This window comes from Rhinolophus ferrumequinum, chromosome 25, assembly GCF_004115265.2.
Source record: "Rhinolophus ferrumequinum isolate MPI-CBG mRhiFer1 chromosome 25, mRhiFer1_v1.p, whole genome shotgun sequence".
In the NCBI taxonomy this organism is placed as follows: Eukaryota; Metazoa; Chordata; class Mammalia; order Chiroptera; family Rhinolophidae; genus Rhinolophus; species Rhinolophus ferrumequinum.
In genome coordinates, this window is record NC_046308.1 from 24,188,404 (window position 1) to 24,203,043 (window position 14,640).

Below are 14,640 nucleotides of genomic sequence, written 5' to 3' on the forward strand. Positions count from 1 at the left end.
AACTTAAATGTGTATTACTAAGTGAAAGAAGGCAGTCTGAAAAGGCTACATACTGTATGATTCCAACTATATGACATCCTGGAAAAGGCAAAACTACGGAGACAATACAAAGATCAGTGGTTGCCAGGGGTGGAGTGGGGAAGAGATGATAGAGCACAGAGGACCTATCATAATGACGAGTATGTGTCATTATACATTTGCACAAACCCACAAAATGTCCAACACTATGAGGGCACCCGAATGTAAATGATGGGCTCTAGGTGATGATAACGTGTCCCTTTAGGTTCATCGATTGTAGCAAATGTCCCACTCTGGTGGGGGAGGCTGTACATGTATGGACACAGGGGAGATATGGGAAATCTGTGTACTTTTTGCTCACATTTTCTGCGAACAGCTTTAAAATTCAATCTATTAAAACATTTTTTACAAAAGTAAATGTGAGGCTCAGAGAGGCTAGGTCACAGCGTGAGCTTGGCCACGGGGGTTCCAGCACACGCTGCCCCCGCACATGGGGAGGAGTGGGCGTGCTGAGCTGAGGAGGGCCCTGCAGAGAGTCTGCAGAGAGCCACCGGTGAGAATGTGGATGTGCAGGTTGTTCCTGCTGGTCCCTGGGCCGGCCAGCGGCCCTGTGCTGCCTCACCCGGGCTCTCCAGCGAGATCACCTCGGGTCACTGGCAGACACACCCGTTGCTGCAGACCAGCAGGAGAGCGCAACTGAAGTTGGGGGTTGACGGGCAGAAGGAAGGCCCAGGCAGAAGTTCTCCCTCTGAAAGACCCTGCCCCTTTCCTGCAGGATAAGTTCCTTCAGGAGCTTTGGCTGGGCAGTGCTCCCCGGGGGCCGCTGGGCACGGAGCAGGGGAGGAAGGAGCCCTGAGTGAGCAGACCCCACCGAAGTTGGGAGAAGCTGCCGTGCCAGTGGGAGGGAAGGCATAGCAAGGCGATGCTCAGAAGATGGCAGCCTGACTCAGGGTCTGGCCACCACCTTGCAGCAGCACAGTCTGCCTGGACCACCTCGGAGCCTCAGGATGTCCTACCTGAGAGATGGGCTCACAATCTCCTTCACAGAGTTCTGTAGGATCAAGCCAGTGGTTGTATGTCAAAGGCATGCCCAGTCCACAGGCTGTTCTTGTCACCGGGAACATTGTGTTTCCTGTGCCTGTCATTCTACAGTCGTATGGCCCTCTACTCCTGCGTGTGATGAGGGAGTGGGAAGCACTCTAAAGCAGTGATTTGCTTTTTTCTCTAGGTATAGAGTCAAGGGCTGTTCCTGGTGCCTGGGTGAAGATGCTGGTAGGCATAAAAGCAGCCTCTTTGGGATGAAGTTCAGGCCGGGTGGGGGTGGGGGTGGAGAAGATCTTGGAGGCACCTGAGCCTGTTTCCAGGGAGGAGCTGGGCTCCGCTGTCTGGGTGTAGGGCAGAGCACGTGGCGTGTAGGACCAGCCTGACCTGCAGGGCTGCTGCATGTTCCTCTTCTTGGTGGAAATCCCTCTCTTTCAGCCATACATTGTGTGTGACTTGGTGTGTTTTTCTTGGCTTTAATGAACAGGATTAGTTGCACTCTTTGTAATTTTTGGAATTGAAGGTATTTTTAACAAATGTAGCCAGTATCGTGGGAACATCCTGAAGTTGCTGGCGTGTCTGTAGTCTAAAATCGCCCTGTCCCACCCCCAGCCTTCCTCCCTGAAGAGTCTAAGTAACTCAATGGGATGTCTATTTTTGTTCATTTAGGTTCCAAACTGAAGCATGGATAGAACTGAGGAAATTGGTGTTTCCTTAAGGTTATTTCTTCTTTCTCCTGCCGCGTCATCTGTGGGAAGTAAAAAGGGCCAGACTACATGGCATGTTGCAGGCAAAGCAAGTGAGGGGCCCAGTAACCCTGCCCCTCCCAGCCAGCTAGTGATTCCCACCCCAACCCTGACCCTCATCTAACTGCAAAAGTGAAATATATCAGCAATCATTGAATTCGGACGGTATATTAGTGACTTACTGCTGCGTAACAAATTACCACAAACTTAGTGGCTTAAAACAGCACACATTTATGATCTCACAGTTTCTGTGGGTCAGGAATTTGGGCATGGCTTAGCTGGCTCCTCTGTTCAGCATCTCTCACAAGGCTGCAATCAAGGTGTCAGCCAGGACTAGGGTCTCATCTGAAGGCTCCACGGGGTGGTATCCCCTTCTGAGCTCACTCCCGTAGTTGTTAGCGGGACCCAGTTCCTGTGGGCTGTTAACCGAGGCCACCCTCAGTTCCCTGCCCCAAGGGCCTCCCCAACATGGCAACCTGCTTCATCAAAGCCAGCAAGGGGAGAGGCTGAGCCTTTGTAATCTAACCCCAGAGTGACATCCTCAATGTTGCTGCAGTTTGTTGCTTAGAAGGAAGTTACTCAAGGATCAGGGAATCACACCAGCCATGCATTCCATGAGGGGCATCACGCAGCCACCTTAGATGCTGTCTACTATGAAAGAATGTAAAAATGATGGGTGCATTCATCTCACAGATGTTGTAAGTAGCACAGCTTTTTCAGAAAGTGCTTTGGCTCCTGGTCCAGAGGGGGAGTGCCAGGGAGAAGTCCTAACTTAGGACCCTCTTAAGGCTATCCACTTAACTGCTCTGACCCTCAGTCTCCTCCTCTTTAGAATGGGGGTCATGGCAACCGCTGTGCCATTTTGTGACATTTTTAGACTAGATGTGATAAGTGTTCAAAGCTGGTCAAGGCAGCTTGCTCATAGTAAGTACCCAGAAATTCTTGCTGAATAAATGAATGAGCTTTCTGTTGATACGATGAGGGCAAAGTCTCATTTAGAGACTGTGATAGCAAGAAATACATGAGAATTCCTTCAGAATATGTGGATTCTGAGGAAGTGAAACCCACCACAGCCCCTGGAGAGTAGGGGCAGCTCGGGACCCCGAGCCTGGACATGGGCCTTTCGTGTTAGGGAGCAGATATGCCCGACAGCTGGCACGTGCTCACTGCCTGGAGAAGGGACAGCCCAGATGAGGAAGGAACAACACACTTTCTGGCTTCTCCTTTAAAAGAATTTTTTTTTTTTAGCTGATTATAAAATTCGTGTAGCTGGAGGCAGAACTCTAAAGCTAGTTAGAAGGCATTGTGATCCCACTGCCCCAAGGGCTGGCCTAGGTGGGTCAGCATCATGGGGTGGGGGTGAGCTTCCCCCAGCACAGCAGGGCCCACCCAGACAAGTCCCATAGGAACCTCAGGGGGCGGAGTGGGCAGAAGGGGGCTAGGACAGCTCATGGTGGTTCTGATGTCCACCCTGGTCATGAAGGCTCTGAATTGTCTCCCTTGGAAGAGGCCCTGTGTGCAGCCCTCTAAATCTGCTTTGCCCCAGGTAACTTTCTGTCAAAACATTTTCCAATAACACCAAGTGCTCTGACTGCCCAGTGCCCCTGGCCAGACCTGGCTGCCATCATCAGATTGCTGCATGGTGTTCTGGGTCCTTTTCTCTGCATTTCCATGCTTACGTACTTAATGACAATATAGCCTGGGATTTCTATTTCATAAATAACATCATGCCACACATAGCATCCTGTGGCTTACCAGTTTTCTACTCAATAATATGTCTTGGTATCTTTCCATGACTGAACACATCTCTGGTGCTTATTCTTTTCATTGCTTCATGATGTTCCAAGCTGTGGACATACTGTTTTTCATTTACGTCCCTCTGTTGCAGACATTCAGTTTTCGTGCAGAGAGAATTGCTCTTAAAAGCAGTGCTTTTCTTCACACACATGTGTGGGTGCTCCTGCAGGGGAAAGTAAAGAAGCAGAATTTCTGGGTCTGGGCTGGGGTGCATATGTAAAATTTTGGTCACATTAATAATGCCATGTGCCCTCTATCACATCTGTATTAATCTCTGACACACCTCTTACCAGCAGTACATCTTGAGTACATGTCTCTTTATCCGAGCTATCACTCGATGTTATCAAACATTTTAATGTTTGATAATCTGTTGTAACATGTTTATTGATCATTTGTGCTTCCTTTGTTGTGTGTGAATTGTCTGTCTTTATTAGGCACTCAGTCTTCCTGTTGCCGAGGAAAGATTCTTTACAGATTCTGCTACCAATGCTTTTTTTGCCTGTTATATATGTTCCAAACATTTTCTCCCAGCCCATCAATTCTCTTGTAACTTAGATTTTGATGTCTCTTGTCATAGAGAAGTTTAAATATTTGTGTAGTCAAATTTATTGGTGTTTTTACTACAGATCCTTAAAGTTATGTTTGGTGTACCCTACTCTATGTTCATAAACCAATTTTCCTGTGTTTTATTTTTCTTTAGTCTCTCAACAGCATGGGTGTCCCTCAGACAAAGACCACCAGGGACCATCGCTAGTTAACATAGTCATTCCATTGCTCTACTGCAGCAAGGCTGCACACCGTGGGGACCTGGGGGGGCGTCTCCAAGGGTGGGGGGCCAGTTAGGGAAGGGCATTTGCAGGGTTTGGGACTAGAGTCAGTTAGACGATGTCTTGGCAGGGAGTGGACGGAGTTGGTAAACAGGGGGGTTGCTGGAACAGTGAGTGAGTGGTTCTGTCTTTAGAACACACGAGCTCATGTGGAGTCACTGTGGGAACAGTTAGTCCAGGGCTGTCTCAGGCTGTTCTGGCTGCTATAACAGAATACCATAGACTGGGTGGCTTATAAACAACACAATTTCATTTCTCACAACTCTAGAGGCTGGAAATCCAAGATCAAGGCCCCAGCAGATTCGTTGTCTGGAAAGAGCCTATTTTCTGGCTCAGAGCTGGTGCCTTCTCACGGTGCCCTCACATGGCAGAAGGGGTGAGGGAGCTCCTGGGGGCTCTTTTATAAGAGCACTAATCCCATTCATGAGGGTGCCACCCTCGTGACCTAATCACCTTCCTGAAGGCCCCACCTCCTAATACAATGGAGCTTAGGATGGCAACATATGAATTTTGATACAAACATTCTGAATGAAACGGCATTACAGGGCGATGCCCATTGTGGCTTGGTCAGGCATGGTTTATCCCTTTTGTGCATCAGGGTATGTTTCAAGCTGTGGTTTCTGTTTCAATTCTCAGTTCCCCCTGGCAGCCTGCATACCAGCAGCACCTGTTTTCACCTGAGCAGTCCCTCTCCTGGCCATTCTCCTGGTCATCCTTGGATAAAGGACAGGGCGTTCTTTTCTGGGCTTGCCATTGGACCGGCACCATGGTTCCTTTGTGTGTAAAGCCAAAGCAGTAGTTGTCTGACACCTGTGAGCAGCCCCTTGTTCTTCTTGGTGGATCATTTGTTGGGACTGCTCAGTGCAGCAGCATTCCAGAACCGGAGTTCACACACCTGTGACGGCTACATGGACGAACACTAAGACAAGGGTTTTATTAAACACCTGAAACATGTCTCCTGTGCTGCGTGATCGATTTGGATCTTTCTTAGATGACCAAGTGGTTCTTCCCTTTGATCCGGGTATAGTTATCAGGTTGGTGCAAAAGTCATTGCGGTTTAGAAGGTTCAAAATAATTGCAAAAGCCACAATGACTTTTGCACCAACCTAATAGGTCAGCTTTCCTCGAGTCTGAAGAATCAGTTCTACACCTGATGACTGTCAAGGCTTAGGGTCTTGGGTGCACATTACCAAACAGGGATGTCCACTGGTAACATGGTGCCGGAACCAACAGAAAGGAGAAATGGCCAGGAAAATAAAGAACAGAAACTTGTAGAGAAGCCCATGGCAGTGCGTGGGAGCTTTTTCATGTTGTCCTCTGTTCATGGACCACACGGTCCTGGGGCCCATGACCCAGACGCAGGTCCCTGGCGGTGCATGGGCACTGCACTGTAGCAGCAGTTGTCACAGTTCTAGGAGAGTCCTTTATGACATCTTTTCCACAAGGCTCAATTCCTGAGCTTCATGTCTAAGTAAGAGCCTTGAGGTGAGTGTAAGCAATAAGCAGATCCCTTGTCGACAGTGAGGCTAAGTGGCTCAGGTTCATTTATTTATAAGAGCTCACTCTATGGGAATCCTCAGTTGAAGCATCACACAGCTAATAATTAATTTAGTCATTATCTGGGAAATAAGCAAATCTCTAGGTCTTTGATTTATCCCTTTAACTGAATTGTAAATACCAGCAATTGACGATCATATTTAAACCCAGACACACAATATTTTTGGAGACTGTTGTTGTGTCAACCTCTGTACAGGAATATGAGGTACACCATGATTAAAACATATACAATTTAGTTATAATTACCCTTGGCATTCTGCAATTCTCTTTTGATTGGGCGTTTTTTTCTTTTTCTTTTTGCACCCGGAAAGTAACAATAGAACTCTGATAATAGTTTTGAATAAATTTAAATTTAGAGAATGACAAACAAATCTAATTGTTCCTATTATCTTTCCTTTAATAAGATGAAGGAACAAGTCTATTTTTTCAATGGCCATTCCTAGAAACCCAGTGATAATTTAGGCAAAAAAAGACCTCTGAGTGTCTGAGTGTCATGTTCTGGATTTGAGAAAGACAAAGTCAAAAAGAGTTGTCAGAGAATATAATATCTGCATAAAGCAAGAAATGGTTACAGATAACATTTTTAAAACACAGCAGTAAGTGATCATGACTATGGGGAACTTTAACCTTTTCAAAAACGAGGAGTTCTTTAAAAAGAAGATGTAAAACTATGTTTAGAAGCCCAGAGAGGTAACAGAATATTTGGTAATGAAAGGAAATGTGGTTCTTTCTCCAGTACACAAGCCTTCACACACATAAACATACACACACACAGACACACACACACATACACACACACACACACACACACACACACACCTGTTCTTAAGATGTCCTTACACCTCCTGCGGTTCTGACACCATTTAACCAGGGTCTTCTGCCAAGTGAGGAATCATTCCTCTGCACTGTGGGACTAGGCCCCTTCCCAGAAAGGCTCCAGCCTCCCCATTTGTCCCAGCCTCCCTTCTAGGTTCCTGGTGCCTCCCCACACCCAGGTTGAAGTTTCCACTGGCTCTGGGTGCTAAGTCGATCACCACCCAGGCCCATACCCTCCATCGCCCACATCCTCTACCCTCTTCATTCCTTTGCTGTCATTTTAATGGGAGTGAAGGATGGAGCCAGGAATAACCTGGTTATGTTAAAACCTGAAGTTCCAACCATTTCTTCTAATGATACACAGTTTTGCTGTGTACATAGAGTTCCTCAGTCAGTCTGCAGTTCATTTTTCTGTGGGATATATGACGTGAACCTTTATTTTTTTCCAAATGGCTAGTTGGTTGTCCCAATATTATTGACTAGTATGACCATTTTTCTGTTCATATCAGTAACACTTCAGAGAATATCAAACATGTGTATCTTTTTGCTCACATGGGCTCATTTCCTGGGCTTAGATTTTCTGAACTGGAATTTCTGGATTAAAAGCATGAGCCTCTGGAGGTTCCTGGGCATTTCACCAACCAATGTCCAAAGAGGCCGCACCCAAAGGCAGGGAAGAGTGCCCATCCTTGGGTACTCGAATTTTAAAAAATAAACTTTTCTAATTCGATAGGTCAAGTATTTCAACAGTGCTTAAACTGATAGTATATCGTTAAAAATTAGTGAGAGAGACAACTTCACACCCCTTAGGATGGCTGTTATAAATAATGACAATTATGATAATAATAACAATAATAAAGGCTGGTGAGAAGGTGGGGATGTAAAGTGGTGCAGCCATGTGGAAAACGAAACATGGCAGTTCCTTAAAAAAATTAAACATCAAATTGCCATTTGATCCAGCAATTCCACTTTTGGATATATGCACAAAAGAATTGAAAACAGGGACTGAAGTAGATATTTGCACATCCATGTTCATAGTAACATGATTCACAATAGCCAAAAGGTGGAAGCACCCCAAATGTCCATTGACAGATGCATGGATAAGCAAAATGTAATATATCTGTACAATGGAATATTATTCAGCCTTAAAAAGGAAGGAAATTCTGATACATGCTACAATATGGATGAACTTTGAGGGTATTATGCTAAGTGAAATAAGCCAGACACACAAGGACAAATACTGCCTGATTCCACTTATATGAGGTACCTAGAGTCGTCAAATTCATAGAAACGAAAAGTAGAACGGTGGTTGCCAGGGCTGAGGGGAAGGAGTACGGGGAGGTGTTGTTTAATGGGGAGTTTCAATTTTTACAAGATGAAAAGGATTCTGGAGATGGATGGTGATGACGGCTGCCCAACAATGTGAATATATTTAATGCTACTGAACTATACACTTAAAAATGGTTAAAACAATAAATTTTATGCTATGTATATTTTACTGCAACAAAATAATCACTGACAGGAATATTTCTTCCAATGTTGATTATCCAATTTTATTTCCTTTTCTGTGAGTTCCCTTCATTTCTGTGCCCACATATGCCTGAGCTCATAGTTGTCTGGACCAGTAGAGGGGGTAGTCATCTGAGCAATCTTGGCCTGTGGCTGGACTGGGCCTTTCTCAGGCCCCTGTGCAGAGTCCCAGGAGGCTGGTGGAGGAGTGAAGGGGAGGATCACACAGGAATTTAGGAGGCTAACAGGCAGCGTGGGGAGGGAGCAGGCCCCAGGAAGAGGCAGGCTTCCTCAAGAATCACAATTCAGTAGGATGGAAGCAGAATGTGGAAGTTGAGCCCTTCTCTGAGAGGGACCTGACCCCCAGAAGGTGTTCACAGAATACGCAGGTGTCTGGCCTCTGAGGGTTGGTGCTTCCTCAATCTGGGCCCAGGCTGGATTAAATGTCCATCAAGGGATCTCTTTTCAAACTCCTTGTGTTCTATGAGAGCTCTGGGGTGATCTGGAATCCTGCCACCTGGACAACTAATCTCTAAAACAGGAAGTTGGGGGTGCCCTGTGTATCACAAAACCTTGGAGAGGATTTCTAGAAAGTACCTATACTTGCTCCATACACATCTCCACCCCCAGTCCCGGCTGCATAGGTTGCTAACTAGGCCTGCAGGCCCTGGGGATGCTCTTTTCTGGTCAGGCCCTGACACCAGGGGGCAGTGTGGCCTGCAGGAGGCTACTTTCCCTGGAGCTTCTGTGTTCCAGGCCAGGATCCACCCCCTAGGGAGGACCAGCCCCAAGGTTCTTAGATCTAGAAGTGGTTCTCTATTGTCTCAGTCATCTGAGAGACCAGTAACCTCTTGGGTCTCTGCTGAAGGAGAGGCAGCCAGAGCAGATCAAGGCACAGTTCCCAAGCCTAGCACGTAGACCTTGTAGAATTGGCTGTGTAACAGTCATGCAGGGGAAGTTGTTGAAAATATATATATATACAGCGGCTTCTGCTTCCAGGAAGATGGAGTAGACATACTTTTCCCTATTCCTCCTACTAAGTATACCTGAAAGCTCTGGACATCATACATATAACAAATGTAAGAAGACTTTGAAAGGTAGCAAGAAGAAAGGAGACCACATGGGGGAGCTTGGGCTTCCACACTCACCTGCCAGTAATGGGGGCACCCTTCCCCATTGACACCCTCTGGTGTCAGAGGAGAGAAAGCAGGGAGCCAGGACTTTCACCACCCAGTGGTAATGAGACCACCCCTACATGGGGAAGCAGGACCCTGGCCAGAGTAAAGAGGCAAGGATCTCGCCTTGGGTGTCAGTGCAGATTCACTGAGAAACTTGGGTTTTATCTCCAACTTGCAGTAAAAAGGTGCCAGAGCAGTGTCAAAAAACAAAACAAAACAAAAGGGCAGGAGGAAACTTTTGGCAGTGATGGATATGTTTATTACCTTGATTGTGGTGATGGTTTCACAGGTGATACATATGTTGAAGTCATCAAATTATATACTATAAGTATGTGCCATTTCTTGTATATAAATTATATCCCAATAAAGCTGTATTTAAAAACTAAAACAGGAAATTCGAAAATAAGATCCTGAGTTTCATACCATGAGAATTTCCCGGTTTCAATAGAAAATTGTTCATCACACCAAGAATCAAGAACCACAAAGATGGTTCTTGGTATGATGAAACTGAGTGAAAAATGGCAATCAATGAAAGAAAGAGCTGGTTCTTTGAAAAGTTCAATAAACTTGGCAAAACTCTAGCAGCACTGACAAAGAAAAGAACACATAAATTTCACAATATCAGGAGTGAAAGAGGGGACATTACTAGGACCCTGCAGATATCAAACGGATAATACAAGAATACTACAAACAACTCTGTATCTATAAACTTGACAATTAGAAGAAATGAACCAATCCCTTGAAAACCACCAACTAGCACAACTTATTCAATAGTGAAATAGATAATAGATAAGTTGAATAGCTCTATTCAGGAAATTGAATTCATAATTTTAAACTCCCACAAAAGAAATCTCCAGGCCCATATAGTTCCAAGGGAGAATTTAAAAAAAAAAATCTTTAAAGAAGAATTAACAAAACTTCTATACAATCTCTTTCAGAAAATTGAAGAGGAAGGAACACTTCCCAACTTACTTTATGTTGCTAGAATTACTCTGTTATAAAAACCAGACAAAGACAATATATAAAAGAAAAATCCAGACCATTATCCCTCATGAATATAGACACTGACATCCTTAACAATATATTAGCAAGTAGAATATAGCAATACATAAAAATAAGAATACACCATGACCAATTTGGGTTTATTCCTGGGATGTCAGGCTGGTTCAGCATTTAGAGAGCAATCAAAGTAATTCACCATATTGACAGGCTAAAGAAGAAAACTCACATGATCACATCAATCAAAGTAATTCACCATATTGACAGGCTAAAGAAGAAAACTCAATTGATGTAGAAAAAGCATTTGATAAAAATTCAGCACTCATTAACGATAAAAATTCTAAAACTAGTAATAAGGGGGGAACTTCCTCAACTTGATGAGGAGCGTTTACAAAATACCTGCAACTAACATTATACTTAACGGTGAAAAACTAAATGTTCTCCCTCCGAGATTGGGAATAAGGCAAGGTTGTCTTCTCTCACAATTCTTATACAATACAGTACTAGAAATTCTAGACAGTGCAATAAGGCAAGAAAATAAAGTAAAAGGCATACAGCTGATACAGGAGAGCCCCCTCACTATAGGAATTTTAAATCTTCATTTCCTTAGTTTCCTGGCTAACCCAGTCCCTGGTCTTAATCACTTTTTCAATCAGTTTCTTAATTTTAAACTAAAGATTGTTCCTGGCCTGAATCATAGAATATCTCTTATCCCCTGCTTCAGATAATTACCCATAAGCTTGTTGATTGTAATCATTGTGGCCCAGCATTCTTTCCAGGCTATCTCAGACCCAACTCCTGGGTAAACAATGCCACCTGAATAACTAGTATGAAGCTAAACGGACTTTCACCCTGTGTCAGTAGATTTGAGTCCTGCTCCTTGGGCCAGCGCTTTTAATCTATTAACTAAAATCTGTCTCTCCTCATCTAGGGGCCATCATACATCCTGACCAAAGAGGCCAACACCGTCTTCCAGGCAGATCTCAGGACACCTTCCTCTCATTTAAGATCAGAAAGGGCAAGAGTTCCATGAATCCCCAATAGATAGGGATAGCAACCACATTCAGCTGGAAGCAGACATAGAGGAAGAGACCTCCTGTCCCTCAACTTCCCATAGAGACTTATGGAGATCGTGCCTCTCAGGAGAAATGAAGCAGGCAGTTAGAGACAGGAATGGGGTCTCCAAAGATTCCTGTATGTTCAACACAACCTATGAAGAGCGACCACCCAGAAACCTCCCCTCTAAACCCAAATTTTCCCCTTATCTACCATAACCATTAACCACTATGAAGACACAAACTACCTAACTAGATTAGACCAGTCACTCACACCTGTGCATAAAGGCTACAACGACTTTCATCTCACCTTAGCCTTATTACGTCATCATTGTAATATCATGCATATGCTTGGAAGCTCATTAATATCATTATAACAGACTGAATTCTGAGAGGGAACATGCACAGTATAAAAAGATGAGGTAATAGCCTCTTGTCAATCACAGGTGCCAATCAAGTGGCCCCACACCTAGAGAGAAGTAGCCCATTCTAGAAGAGAAGGAAATAAAAACCCCAAGTCCTTGCCAGTCGGTGCCTTTTGAGCCACTCTGTTGCTCTGGCCCGCTCCTATCTCTTTGGAGTGTACTTTCACGTCTAATAAACTGCTCTTTCACCACTGTATTTCTGTGTCTCATTCAATTCTTTGCTCAAAATGCCAAGAACCTGGACACCGCACCAAGAAGGGTCTGTTCTCCGGTAACACAGCTAGGAAAGGAAGAAATAAAAGTGCTCCTATTAGCAGATGACATGATCGTCTACATAGAATTGCAATGAATCTAAAAACAAACAAACGACAACAACAACAACAACAACAAAGACCTGCCAGAACAAATAAGTGAGTTGAGCAAGGTCATAGGACATAACAGAAACATTCAAAAAATTAGTTTTATTTCTCTGTGTTAGCAGTAAACACACAGATGCTGAAGTTAAAAATACAATACCATTTAAAATTTCTCACAACATTAAATACTTAGATGTAAATCTAACAAGACATTTACAGAATTTGTACACAGAAGAAAGGAATTTTTTTCTTTTTTTTTAATTGGGGACAATGTGTACTTCCAGGACTTTTTCCAAGTCAAGTTGTTGTCCTTTCAGTCTTAGTTGTGGAGGGCGCAGCTCAGCTCCAGGTCCAGTTGCCGTTAGTTACAGGGGGCGCAGCCCTTGAGGGAGTTGAGTGGGCTACCTTGTGGTTGAGAGTCCCACGCTCCAACCAACTGAGCCATCTGGCTCTGGCCCATGTGGGAATTGAACAGGCAGCCTTTGCCATTAGGAGCATGGAGCTCCAACCATCTGAGCCACCAGGCCAGCCCAAGGAATGAGCTTTTGATACACACAACCACCTGGATGAATTACCAGAGAATTACACTGAGTGAAAAAAATCCAATCCCAAAAGGTTACACACTCTATAATTCCATTGCCATTTATATAACATTGCTGAAATGACAAAATTATAAAAATGGAGAACGGATTAGTGGTTGCCAGGAGTTAAAGAGTAGGTGGGAGCAGGAGGGAAGTGGGCATGGCTATAAAAGGGCCACAGAAGGGGTCCTTGTGGGGACAGAAATGTCCTGTGTCCTGACCATACCAATGTCAGTCTCCAGGTTTGATGTTGTACGGTTTTGCAAGATGCTACCATCGGGAGGAACTGGGTAAAGGACACAAGGGACCTCTCTATGCTATTTCATACAATTCAATGTGATTCTTCAATTACCTCAAAAAATAAAATCTTTAATTAAAAAAATTTTTTTTTCAGGGCCGGCCTGGTGGCTCAGGTGGTTGGAGCTCCGTGCTCCGGGCTCCGAGGGCTGCCGGTTCGATTCCCACATGGGCCGGTGGGCTCTCAACCACAGGGTTGCTGGTTCGACTCCCACAGGGGATGGTGGGCTGCGCCTCCTGCGGCTGGCGATGGCAACTGGACCTGGAGCTGAGCTGTGACAACAACTTGGAGGAAATCCTGGAGACACACGGTGTTCCCTAATAGAATCCTGTTCCTGAAGTCCTGTTCCCCTTCCCCAATAGGATATTTAAAAAAAAAAAAAAAAAAATTTTTTTTTCAAAGTACACAACAGGTAGTAATTTGGATCGGGCAGAACAAATTCGAGTCATGCAGACCAGGAGGCTGGTGTTTACTTAACTGCATGTCTAGCAGTAAACCAGTATCTGCATTTTAAAAGAATTAGAGTCAGGGCCACCTCAGAGACCTCATCAGAAGCTCTAGTGCAGAACCCAGACGTTGTGTTTTTAAAGTTTTTAAGCCACACTCTAGGGAACTGGCCATGGGTGTGTATTCCTTTTTGTTCAGCCTGTGCTCCTCCCTCCCTGCCCCCACCAGCCTAAAGTTCCCTCAGGGCTCTGCTCTCAGCCCACTCCTCTCTGTGACCTCCATGCCCTATGAGCTCACCTCTCCTTCCTCAGGCTCCTGTCACAGCACTGACCTGAGAGCAGGGGTCTGCCTTTTTCCTTGGGTCCCATAGCACACCTCGTGATGGCACGGACCTGGGTTTCCCATGGGGGCTCCTCACCTTGCACAAGGGGCTAAGCGGGCACAGCTGCCTGCTGATCTCCCTCTCCCAGCAGCAAAGACATCCTAGCCAAGGAACCCATTTATCTTCTGCTCTCGATTCAGGCCAGGCTCCCTCTTGGGTCATAGTTGCCAAAGAAGTGAATTGCAACACAGCTCTGCATGTTTCTACACATCTGGGGTTGGGTGGCTGGCCCTCAGCCGCAGGAACCTGCTAGGGAAGCTGGCAGGTGCTTTTCTGCATCCCAGGCCTGCACACATTGTGACAGGCTGCCTCTGCGGGTGGGCGGGCGGGGACGTGCCCTCCCGTGGCTGGGTGTTAGTATCGCAGTCACGCCCTGTGCAGAGAGTGACCCTACCTGCCAGCCTGTGTTATTGCAGTGTGAAGGGCAGTGTGAAGGGGAGGGGCACTTCTGCTAGGACCCACTGGGGAGACTGGCATCTGGCAGGAGATCGGAGGAGTGGGGTGTCACAGCTACAGCTCCCTTGCCTTGGAGTCTGTGGTTTGCTTTTTAATTTGTGGTCACAGCCAGCGAGTGTGGAAACCACAGCAGGACCGGCTTGAATGGAGCC

At 45.4% G+C, this 14,640-nt stretch overlaps 1 long non-coding RNA gene across 1 annotated transcript; it reads right to left on the minus strand.

The window, feature by feature from the left end:
• Positions 1–395: 395 nt before the first annotated feature.
• On the minus strand, positions 396–14,196 carry LOC117017574 (uncharacterized). The gene is made up of 3 exons (XR_004422095.1): positions 14,069–14,196; positions 3,561–3,765; positions 396–1,807 (listed from the first exon to the last, which is right to left on the minus strand). It is a non-coding gene; the product is annotated as an uncharacterized LOC117017574 (long non-coding RNA).
• Between the last annotated feature and the right edge of the window lie 444 nt (positions 14,197–14,640).